General features: G+C 44.5%; 1 protein-coding gene across 7 annotated transcripts in view; it reads right to left on the bottom strand.

The window, feature by feature from the left end:
- Positions 1-12,205, bottom strand: part of BBS9 (Bardet-Biedl syndrome 9) — a 479,447-nt gene that overhangs the window by 123,501 nt on the left and 343,741 nt on the right. Inside the window, exon 24 of one of the 7 annotated variants that reach the window (XR_002101810.1) lies at positions 93-699. The exons of the other annotated variants lie outside the window; for them this stretch is intronic. The gene's annotated coding sequence lies outside the window, so the exon portion shown is untranslated. The remainder of the gene's footprint in view (positions 1-92; positions 700-12,205) is intronic. 7 annotated transcript variants of the gene reach the window in all.

Here is a 12,205-nt window from a genome sequence, read left to right as displayed (position 1 = left end):
ACTTCCTGCCCTTTGGGCAGGGGGCTGGACTCGATGATCTCCCGAGGTCCCTTCCAGCCCTAATGTCTATGAAATCTATGAAACTAGGGTACCTTGAAAATATAAGGCTTGAGCTCTGATCCTGACCCTGCTACGGACTTTGTGTGGCTTTGAATGAATCACAGCGGTTCATATCTCAATTCCCTCTTTAAAATTAGCATTACTTAAGTACCTTTGTAAATCTCTGAGTTGTTTGGATAGAAGGTACAATATAAGTGGCAAGCTCTTGTATTTATTAGGGGAGCCATGCACCACAGATTCTGCCTTAATGCTGTTTGCCCCCCATTTCCATTTAAATCTATCAGGAGAATTATTGATTAACGATCACATTACCTTCAGTTCTGAAATATAAAAGCAATAGAAATATGTGTATGCCTCACAAATCAGCCATCTTAAGCAATGTGTTACCCAATTTTATCCATTTATCCTAATGTACCTCCACTCTAGCAGTTTCCAGCAGCCTAAGTGGATACACTTTACCCTGGCCAATCATACATAATTCTTGTAGGTGGCAGGGTGGTGTTAGTGCTGAGGTACTCTTAGATTTTGTTTATGAGCTGTTCAGAAATTATTCCAAAGATCAGGCCTGTCTTCCTCACACTTAAAGACTTGCAAGTTCATTACAACTCCTGTTTCAGATTTCTGAGCCAACTAGCAGGACTACAAATGAAACCATAGTCTTAATAAGCTATTGGCTACTTACAACAGCCATTCTATGAAGCTTAACTGGGATATGCCTCATCCAAGGCAATATTCATAAAAAGATCAGTAAGACTTACTTCAGCGACTATCACAAGAGTGAAATCTGAACACACTACAAAGAGTTTGTTGTTAGGATGACTGTTTTTCTTTGTACAGGGTGCAAGTAACTGTGCACAGTTATTCCATAGAAAAAGGAAAGAGCAAAAAGGCATAATGTTAACATTTACTTGTTAGCAAGTTAAAGTAGGCAATTCATGATACAAAATGTCAAACTGGGAGGAAGTACAATTGGGGCTTCCCAAGGGTCTGTCTAGAATCCAGTACCGTTCAATAGCTTAGTTGATGATGGGGGAGGATGATAATGAGTATATATTTTGTAAATTTGCAGATGTTACCAAGCTGGGTGGGGTACCAGATAGTTTAGAAGACAAAGACAGGATTCATATCGCCTTGATAAATTGAAAAAACAGTTTGAAATAAATAGGACAAGTCAATAAGAACAAGTACAAAGTACCATACTACACTACACTAAAAAGGACTAATCAAAATGGAAAACAGCTAGCAGGACTGCAATACTAAAGAAAAGGGCACATCCACACATGCAAGCACGTGCGCTTGCAGCAGCTCAAATAAAAGCGGTGCAAATTTTAGCCAGGGCTTTTTGCCTCAGCACACATGCTTGGACATGTACTTTGTTGTGGAGCTAATTGTGCCACTTGGGGCAAAATAACCCTGTCGGCCTCCTCCTGGATCTGCAGCCAGGGGGAGCTAGAGCCCGGGGCCAGTACCTGTGCTGTCTCTAGCACTATAAAAAGCTACCCTGTCCTGGCTCCATCAGTATAAAAAGCTGCCCTGGCAAATAGCTCAGGGCTACTCACCCTCAGGAACTTCTGGGGCCCAGCCAGTTGGTACCTGGGGACACTACCCTTTGTGCCAGATGGACTGCTGAAGCAGCCCTGAGAGTTCCCTGCACCCTTACCCACTGCAGCAGTCTGGCAGTGGGGGCTGCTGCCTGGCTGTGACCTGCTGCTCACCTGTCAGACCCGGATGGGGACTGCACAGACAGTAGAGGTATCTGCTCCTCTGGGCCAGCTGCCTGTGGGCTGCGGCTGCAGAGTTAGCCTCTTTGCAGCACTACTGCCATGTGTGTCCCCTGCCATCTGGGCAGCTATCATGCGGAAGATGAACCCAGTGTGCTGGCCTGCTTTGGTCAAAGCATGTCCTCCTGGCCCCATCTGGCCAGGAGGTCAGCCACAGCCAGCTGGGTCCAAGGTACCAGCTCTGAGCAGGCAGAGTCCTGCCACTGACCTCCTTAGCAGAAATTCTGGTGTTCCCTATTGGAAAACTGAAAAATCCTTGATAAAAAAAAATCCCAAAATCCATATTCCTCCACAAGTAAAACAAAAGACCACTATAAAGAGAGACAGAGAGTGAAACAGAAACAGCATTAAGTTGAACAATGTTTTATTGATATATCTACAGCATTAAACCAATGTGGAAGCCTACTAGAGCCTCTTATCATAATAATAAAGTGAACTCTAAATACATGGTTTCAAGAATTCATGAATATATATTTTGCTGCCCTCCCACAGGGGCTACAGCCCCCACACAAGGGCTATGGCCCCCTAACAGGGGTTACCACATTCCCTGCAAAGCCCACATGCTCCACCCCGGCCCCCCAATTGCTGCCCCACCTGGCCCATCCCCCACCAGCTGCTGCAGCCCCCTGATGGCTGCCCCACCACCCCCACTCCCCCAGGCTTCCCCAATGGCTGCCCCACTTGGCTCCATCCCCCACTTGCACCCCCAGGACCCCATGGCTGCGCCCCAACCCCAGGCACCATAACTTTAAAAAAGAAAAAAGAAAAAAAGTGGAAAAAAAGCCTCTACTATAACCCTAACAGCAGATGCTGGGGGGTCTCCGGGGCCTCCTGGCAGAGCCCTCTGGGCAGCACAGGACAGCGGGGGATAGAGGGGCCCAAGCTGGGGCCACTGGGGCTGTCCCTCTGCCCTGTTTGTACGGACAGGGCCCCAGTGACACGGATGGCAGCTAAGTGCTGGGGGCAGTGGGGGTTGGGTTTTTTTATCCTACTGGGATGCTGGGGTGGGGGGCCCAGGCAGAGAAGTCTGCAGTGTGGGGAATATTTTTTTGTTCCGCATGTGCCTCTTGCCCCGTCTCAAAGGGGCCTGAGGCGGGGCAAGAGGCACATGTGCGCTTGTCTGGACATGCCCATGAAGCTTTTCATGTATCATATATTCAATTTAAGTCAGCAGTGTAATATTGGAATAAACTAATAACGTAGTGGGATAGAGAACAGGACGAGTAATGGTGTGAAACTGCCATAGGGGGTATTAAGATTGGATACTAGAAAGAACTTCTAAACTATAAGGGTGGTACATGCACTTGAACGGATTAGCTAGAGAAGGGATGGAATCTTTATCCTTGGAAATTTTAAAGTGCAGATAAGTAACTTTTGGCTGTGATGGTTTAGACAGAAGTGTTCCTGCCTTGAGGAGAGAGTTGGACAAGATGACCTCCAGAAGTCCTTTCCAACCCTGTTTTTCTATGTTTATATCATAATAGGAGTGCTGTATCCAATTCACAGGAAGTGATTCTTCTACTTTACTCAATACCAGTGAGACGTTACATAGAATACTGCATCCATTTTTAAGTACCACACTTCAAGAAAGATTTAGCCAAACTGAAAAAAGCCTAGAGAAGGCTGAGAAGGAATCTGATAAGAGTTTTGAAATCCAAAATACTTTGTAGTGAAACAGGTGGGTGGTCAGTTATACTGTGCGTCCCCAGGGCACAGGACAAGAAATTTGGCTGCTTGCAGCTGTTTAAAAAAAAAGTGCACTTTACTCGAAGAAGTAGCAAGTCACTTGGACCCAGCTCCACAGCATCTGTATATATTGGATGCTTCAGTGGGGCTTTTTAGTGCTTTTATTTAAAGCTGAGTCAATCAGCTATTAGATAAAAAACCCCCAAAAGCCGCACTTAAGTTCCCGATCTACAAAGATGTTGGGCAACTAATATGCTGCCTCTTCTGGGCATGCACTAGGCCTGCCACAGGAGCACACTGTGTTTAAAGCACCATTTTGGGGTTGTTTTTTTTAACATCTACAAGCAGCCAATGAGCTTAACTTGCAACAGGAGACATTTAGCTTAGATATTAGGAAGAGCTTTCTAACTAAGAAGTCAATTATACCTTTGAACAGAATACCCAGAGAGGCTGTAGAATCTCCCTCAATGGAAGTCTCCACTGACAGATTTATGATTTAAAAAAAAAAAAGATATGGATGAACTGGTTTTCTTAGTCTGGTCACCACTTTTTTCGTCCAAGAAGGCTTCTATACAGAGAAAAGATTTAAAAAAATGAACAACTTTTCATTGTCAGCCTTTTGTAATCAACCTAGAATTTTAGCTCAGGATTATGGTAAAAAGAGAGCAGAGAAAACAGGTCAGTCTTAGAGTCAGAACAACAATTTAATAAAGCTACATGCAGAAGTTCATACTTTCATACTGCCCTTCATACAGTTTACATATATAGATACTCTAAAGGAAGAGTCCTTCTGCAGTAACAGCACAAACAGAGATGAGATTTTAAAACAAAGCCAAGGAACATTTGGAACTTCTGACAAACAAGTGGCAACACAGCATCTGTGAAAGTATGCAATGAATTCTGAGTGGCTGCCTTTGCAAGTCCCAATACAGCCAATGATATTAACAGGAGGCTTAACTACTTTTCCTGCTACGCTTCTCATTAAATCTGCTCTGTTTTAACCCTCATGTGAAAAGCAGTAATCAAACCAACCCTTGCCAGTTATTTAAAACGGGTGCCAAACTCACCATGGGCCCTGGTTCTAGACTGCAGGCTCTTCACAGGCTAAACCAGCCTGGGGTGGCAGTGGCCATGGCGCAGTGCTTGCTGACCCCCTGCCACTGTGGGCCTTATCCATCAGGGCCCCAGATTCGATAACAGGCCCCACCTGTCACTAGCCACATCCCCAAATTCAATGGCCTGTTGACAGCCTGGTGGACCAGATTGGGCCTGCAGGCCAAGTGTTTTACACCACTGATTTGAATAATGCCTTCTTGGACAGTATCAGTGTTAAACATACTCTATTAGGTTTTCTTTCTATGGACATTACTGAAATCAGTGATAACAGAAATAAACATAAAGAAAACAAATGGTAAATGATTAACTGGATGAGCTGGAACTCTTACTTGAAACTAATATCAGAGACAGTGACAAAAAACTGAATGTTACATGGCAGCAGGTAGGTCTATTCAACCCTCAAAGTTGACTTAGATGACAGTAATGCCAACTCCCATGAAATTACCACGACAGTCACAATTTCTAAGTAAAATTAAGTCCGACTCATGATCTCGCAACAGAACTCTCAAATCTCAGGATTTTTTCTTTTGGTGCATCTCATGTGAGACTTGTACAGCCTTCCAGGGTTGGGCTGAATGGGGGCAAAGTTTGGAGCTGGCCTGAGGTGGAGCCCAACTGGGCTGGAACTGTCCGCCAAGTCTGAGACCATAAACTGTGGCTGATTCCTTCTTAGACTGTGTGACCTGCATTTATTCCTCGACGAGTTCACACTATCACATAATAGTAATGCTCAGTCTTTGTTCACTCAGAACAGTTATGCTAGGGAAGAAGTGTAAGATACAGATTACGATCAAGAGTCTGATTATAACTGTTTTCTATATTAGATCAAAAAATAATTAACTGCTTGATATTGAATGATGCTACTGTACAGGACTATTATTTATTATTTGTGTTGCCATAGCATATAGCTGTCCCAGGCATGAACTGCGATTCCATTGTGCTAGGCCCTGTATATACACACTACAACAAGACAGACAGTTCATGGCTTGGGTCCAGATTCAGGAAAATATTTAAGCATTTGTTTTACTCCATTTGTATTCAGCACAACAGTAAGAACATGCCTAGTGTTCAACATGCCCAAGACTCTGGTATGTTGCTATATTTAATAGAGATGGATGATAAATTCCATCACCAAAGAGCTATATCTGTAACGAATTGTTAAAAAGCAAATAGAAACAGGCTGGAAAAGTCTGGCTTTTCTAATAAGAGTTAGCAAGGAAAAAGCTATTTGTTTCATATTTTTGTTATTTTTCTCAACAGCTGGAAAACTGGAAGAAAACAAAATCCAAGACATTTCCTACTGCAGAAGGAATTACTTGGTGCATATCACAATTTATCAGAAAACATGTTACTCATCATGTTCATGAGATTGTGAAGAACACAAGACAATTCATTCAGAAATATTTCAAAACTGAAACGCTTTTTGTACAGACTTTTTACAAGATGCATAATTTGTAAAATAAATATGACGCCAAAATATGTACAACTCAATCTGTGAAATATAACAAATTAGCTGTTGATGCAATTGAAAGAATTCAGCCTCTAATATAAAACCAGGACCACCAAAAAGAATCGAGCAATTTTGGAGCTGGAAAAGTGAAAGAAGTCTTGTGTGTTCCTTACACAAAAACAATTTTTTCAGTTTCAAGTTTACGTGTCCTTCAAGTACATTTTGACAAAAGTGACTATTATCTATGAGACTGGGTCAAAATATACATGATCTTAGCCAAAAGGCTGAGAAGTGATAAACTATGGTATTTTCCTTGGTATTGGGCAGCTAAGAGGGAGGTACTGAGGTCAAGAGGACACGTACCAGCCAGACAGTGTGTAGCTCAATGAGATGGAAGCTGTGATGGAAGGGAGCAGGTTCTGGCCAGAGCTTGTGTTCCCAACAGGATAAACACTTATCCACTATTAGTTATTCATTTTATCTAATAAATATTAAATACAAAGTGCAAGTGGGCTAGCATTAAGAGGAGGACTAGAGACCAGGCTGGACAGTACCTAGCCTGCAGCCTGGTGGTTAAAGCACTTTGCTGTGAATCAGAAGATAAAATTTAAAACGAGGAGGCAAATGTCCTAAACACTAACTTCCTAGGCTAAAAGGTGAGAAGTCTCTTCATTTTACTTCTGGTAGACATGTCTACGAGATGATCTTGTTTTGCCACAGGAGCACATGAAGTGACACAGGATTTAGCCCAATATTCTACTGTTATCTTTTGGTAAAAGATATAATAGACGGTATAGTGTTCCTTTTTTATATCATTAGTAATGTTGCACAATCATCATGTAATTAATGATGACAGATAGAATATTAAAAAAAAAAAATCAAACTTTTATGACAATGTGTCTTTAAGTAACAGAAAAAGTCACAAGCCTTCCTTCACTAGTGACTACATACAAGTTTCTAACCAGTCCTGGGGGTTTAAAATCAAATACAATACAAAACTTTTCCCACTGACATTTTTGGAGACAGTAATATTAACAAAGCAAATATTGTTTTAAATCATTGGGAATTGTTTAAAACACATAGTATACATTTGTCAGTTTTACCACAGAGACTGTTATCCTTGATAATATAAGCTGCTTACAGATGTGAGGGGAACCCCACCCTGCCAAAGCCCAGCACTTTACTTTCAGCTCAGTGCATCCCCACACCAAGCGTCACACACCGCCAGAAGAGGAATTGTGTCAGTTTGACCTGGCTCATCCAGCATCTGTATAGCTCATGTGCTTCAGCGGGGCTTTTTGGTGCATTTATCTAATAGATGATTGAATCCATTATTAAATAAAAGTGCCAAAAAGCCTTGCCAAAGCGTGTGAACTATACAGACAATGGGGAGGCAGGTCAAACATGCGATTCCTCTTCTGGTAAAACACTGTTCCCAACCCCCAAGTCTATAATTAAGCACCCTTAATTTCAAGGATCACCCGGCATGATTAGTCAAAAACCCAACTAAACAGATTTTTGAAGAAGTATAATGTTTTGATATCATAGCATTTTCTCAATAATTAGGATCAACAGTTCTTTTCCCGATACAGAACTATGTCTATGAAAGCTAAAGTTTAGTAAAAGCATGGATTTATGGAAGAGTCAGAGGGCTGAATCAGTATTTTTCCCCTTCACATAAACTCGATCGGTAGCACTCATTCAGTGAACTGCTATATATGAAAGAAGAGAGACTGTAATGGCAAAATTAGAATCCCTGTATTTTCTTACATACCACATATCTTGAACAAATGTACACCTTTGTTTTTAAAAGGCAGAAGGTAGAAAAAAAAGATTTTTTCCAGAATCATGGCTGACTGTGTAACAGAGTAAGTCCTCCTGGAAACGCAGCGGGGACCTATACACGAGCAGCAAGGCTGCTCCAATGCATTGTTAGTACAGTGTGTGGGAACAGGCTTGATCAATAGTCTGCTGGAGCATGGTAAGTACATACATCAGCATGCCCATGTTTAAAAATGGTGCTGATGGTGCTTTAACTAAAGGTCATCGAACAAGTTTTAGCTAAAGTGCCCCCCCCACCATTTTTAAGTGTTGGGTACACTGATACATAAGATGCTCTGGGCACTTTAATTAGAGCAGCTCTAATTAAAGCACACACCCTGAGCACATGAATCCCAGTGTGTCCTGGAACTGTATGGTTGCAGAAGATAACCTGGGTGAAGTAGCAGGGACTTCCTGATGTGGGAGGACAGCAGCATGGCTAGCGCCCAGAACCTTGCAAGAGTGGCAAGATGGTTACTTCTTTACTGTAAATAAAGTTCTGTAAATAGTAAAGGGTTGTTTCCAAACTGAGCCTCATCAAGATACTACAGATTGCATGCAGCAGCTCACTCACTCTCAGCCAGCTAAACAGCTCTTCAGCCTCTACTACACACCAGTGGCTGTAAGAGTTAATACTGGACTCTGCCTAGGGCAGCAGCCCCGGGGAGAAGCAGCAGCCATTGTAAGGCTTCTATACTGCAGCCTGTGCAACTAGGTGAGCCACACTCAACTCCGTAAGCAGGGCCCGCTGAGCACCAAGCCCTGCCCCGGGATAGGTTCTGTGGCTGCTTTTAAGGAACTCCTGCAGCACCTTGGCTCTGCTGTACATTGTGCTGGCTTCAGTTGCTCTTGCCTCTCACTTGTCTGGCTCCTTGCCCAGTACCCCTGACTGTGTACCGCCCTTCAGACTTCAGACTCCACTTTGCCCTTGGCTTGCTTCCTGACCTCTGATTCTGGTAAACTCTCCAGCTTGGAGTTTGAACTCCAGTTTGATCTCGGCTTGCTTCCTCACCACTGACACCCCCGGCTCTATATCTTAGCTCCTGTTTGAACTTTGGCTTGACCTTGGCTTACTTCCTGATCCCCAAGCTTGTAACTCAGATCTACGTTCTGTTGCTCCAAACTGCGGCTTACCTTTGCAACCCCTAGTCCACTCCTGGCTGCCAACACTGTGGACTGTGACAGGCAGGAGTCACAGTGTCTGCTTGTTCTATTCTACCCAGCAAAGAAAAATCAGCTTCCCCGCTTAAGATAAACACCCCAATTTTGGAGGGTTGATTTGGTGGTGGTTGTTTGGGGGGAGAGGGAGGGAGAAGCTGAGTGTATTTTGTGAGCAAATATGGTATTTGCTTCTATTGCAGTACAAAACAAAGAACTTTAACTACTCCTAAAGAAATCAAAAGATAACCTTATATAGAGTTGAACAGGAATTGGATGATTCCTACACTGCTGATTAATATTGTTTAAGAGGAGCTATGGAGAGGAGACTGCTGATGTTGAGTTTGTACAAAATTATCCAGTTTTTTTCTCATTATTTTCATTGTTTCCCCAGTAGGATTAAACTTTTCCACAGCAAGACAGAATAACTAGAATGCCTTGTAGGGCCATATTATGAGGCCTGTTGATCTGCTTTTCAGAGTTCAGAGCAAGCAACAAAAAAATTCAGTCTGAAATAGAGCCATGGGAGAAAAAAAGCACAATGTTCAAAACAATGTAAATTATTAATCCTGCTCATCAATTACATTTTAATAGTTTTATGACAGAGCTCATTTTGAAGTTGTATGTGTGCTAGTTGGCAAAAAGCTGACCGTAACTCATCAAGAAAAACATTCAATGTAAACAGTCTTGACTGAGTCTCAGCAGCTGCATTTTAAAAATGGAATCAGGACTGCAACTGCTTAAATTCAAATTAAAATGCTGATATTTTTAAAATATGTAGGGCTTGGAAAATCATTATGAAACAAAAAAAGTCAGAGTTCAGCAATGGAAAACAGACTGCAAGGAACCAATGAGGGTCTCATCTTTTTACATATTTTCCTGGACAGCTCTTGCTGTCTACTCCTCCTAAGCCTCCTTTCTTAATGCCCCATTCATATTTGTGACGCTGTCTTATCTTCATGCCTTTATTAATACTGTACTTTACACTTGGAATTCCCTCTTGTTCCTTGTGGTCCAGTTAACATTCCTCTTTTCATCCTGATCCCTCTCTAAAACAAATTTCTTCCATGAGAGCCAATCTGTCATGCATATAATGTATTTATTCAGCTACAAGAGAAGGTTCCCCCCTCCCCTCAGTTGGCATGGGGGAAAAAAGCCCCTTGTCCAGGGCCAGATTAACACCTAGGCAAACTAGGCACATGCCTAAGGCCCTGAGCTGGGGAGGGTGGATGGGGGAGAACTGCTGCTGCTGCCATCCCAGAGACCTGGGTGCCTTCACCAACCTTGGGCTTGCTCCAGGCAGGAAGAGGGCAGGTGCTTGTGGGGGGCTGCTGCACCTGGGCAGAAGTGTGGTAGAGCCCGAACACGGGCAGTGGGAGTGTGGAGCTCAGGTGGGCAGAGTGTGAGTGTGAGGAAGGTTGGGGGTTTTGGGACCTCCCACACACTCCTCCCCATGCTGCACATCCCTGCCGCCAGCAGTGATAGCCCTCAAGGCATTTGTGGCCCACGCAGGGCATTCATGGCCCATGGCTCCGGCCACCGCTACACAGTAGAAGCAAGGAGTGCAGCCCTGCCAGCTGCCTCCTGCGCTGGGCACTATGTGGCGCACATGCAGCTCCATGCTACCAGGGAAAGCCTGGAGTTGGCTGCCTTCCCTGCCCCATCACGTACAAGTTGTGGGAGCACGGGGTGTGGAAGGCAGTTGGCTCCAGTCTACACTGCTTCCCCCCAGTTGCAGGGAGCTGCACATGAGCTGGGTGGAGCCTGGTGCAAGAGAGGCAGCCAGCAGGGCTGCACTCTTCGCCACCACCATGCAATGCTGGCCAGAGCCACACATTGTGGGGTGCTGGTGCCTGTGTCGGCCCCAAGGGCAGCCGCCACTGGCAGTGGGGGCTGTGGATCATCAAGGGAGGCTGTAGGGGATCTCCAGAGCCCCCCAGCCTCCCTCTCACATCCACAACCTGCCTCCACAACTCCCCTCCCACATATACACCCCAACATACCCTACTGCCCCCCACACTCAGCCACACACACCTCCCAGCCCTACTCGCCTCTCTTTGAAATGTGTTGGGCTTGTTTTTAAAAGGCAGTGCTGCTCTTTTTCCTCGCGAGACTTGGCCACACTGCTCCAAGTTTCACTCCCCATGGGTGGCAGTGCTGGCATGGGGAGGAGGGTCTTGACCAGCCTGGGGCCCACAATTTTGTTTGTCTAGGGCCCACTAAAGGGTTAATCCAGCCCTCCCCTTGTCTTACAACTGCATACAAGGAAATATCACTAAACTTATTGTCTATCATTAAACTGCTGCCAAAAGCAGCATGTGCTCAGCAATGGAAGCCAATTATGGAGTTTGTTAAATGCAGCCACCAGCGAAAATAACTATAAAACTTATACATGACCCACATTGGACAAACATGTTGATGGAGATGTACCACAAGAATAGACTAGTGTAGCCCACCTGAATAAGACATCATAGTGCCCATTAAGCTGACATCACAGTCCCCCTCACCGCTGACTCTTTTTAAAGTCATGGTGAGTCATGACTTTGCATAGTTCCCCAGAATCCTTCTGTAGCCCCCGCTCTCAGTCTGGCACATATGATTAGTGTGGCCCCATCCTCCATGATGTGAACCTGAACGAGGACTTGTGACAAGAACACCCAGTTGCACTCATGAGTTGGGGCTAATTGGGACATGGATCCTTTGGGTCGGAGAAGGGTATCTGGAGTACACACACATACTGAGCAGTGTTCAACTGTGGGGCCACCATGGCTCTGGTGTGGCCCAATTCAACGAACTCTGTGGTAAGTCATGAGCCTTTGCCTTTGGACTAATAGACATAGTTTGTACTACATATAGGTAGGTGTCAAAGGAGACATAGGCTGATTCTGAGTGGACCAGCTAGTCACAGCTGCCCTGTGCGCTGCTGCCATTATGCCTTTGGCAGACTGAGGGAGCCTGCAGAGCATGCTGAGATGTGAGCACAGGGTCCCCTGGCTGTGCAGCATCAGCACTGTAAGCTCTTGGCTCTCCAGGGGCTCAGCAGAGGTTCATAGATTTCATAGACATTAGGGCTGGAAGGGACCTCGGGAGATCATCGAGTCCAGCCCCCTGCCCAAAGGGCAGGAAGTCACCT

The sequence above is a fragment of the Crocodylus porosus genome, unplaced genomic scaffold (assembly GCF_001723895.1).
Source record: "Crocodylus porosus isolate Cpor-Errol unplaced genomic scaffold, CroPor_comp1, whole genome shotgun sequence".
NCBI lineage: Eukaryota > Metazoa > Chordata > Crocodylia > Crocodylidae > Crocodylus > Crocodylus porosus.
Note: the sequence above shows the minus strand (reverse complement) of the source record. Positions and strands in the feature narration are given on the sequence as shown.